The following is a 238-nucleotide window of genomic DNA, read 5'->3' on the forward strand; positions in this document are numbered from 1 at the left end:
CTATAACCTCAAGGTTCGAGACCACCCAATGTAAGCCTACATGGCCCGTGGCCGGTCGAAAAGAAAGTAACACCATTTGAATCGAATACGGTGACCTCGGGTGACCTTAAAATGGGTCTTGGAGTTTTTGCATATCTAGGTAGGTATTGCAGTCATCCGATCACCTACCAACTATCTATCTAATCGAGACTAAAGTGGTTATTCAATTCGCCGTATGGCATGGTATGGTACCTACATA

This window comes from Amphibalanus amphitrite, unplaced genomic scaffold, assembly GCF_019059575.1.
Source record: "Amphibalanus amphitrite isolate SeventyFive unplaced genomic scaffold, NRLGWU_Aamphi_draft 000640F_arrow, whole genome shotgun sequence".
Lineage (NCBI taxonomy): Eukaryota > Metazoa > Arthropoda > Thecostraca > Balanomorpha > Balanidae > Amphibalanus > Amphibalanus amphitrite.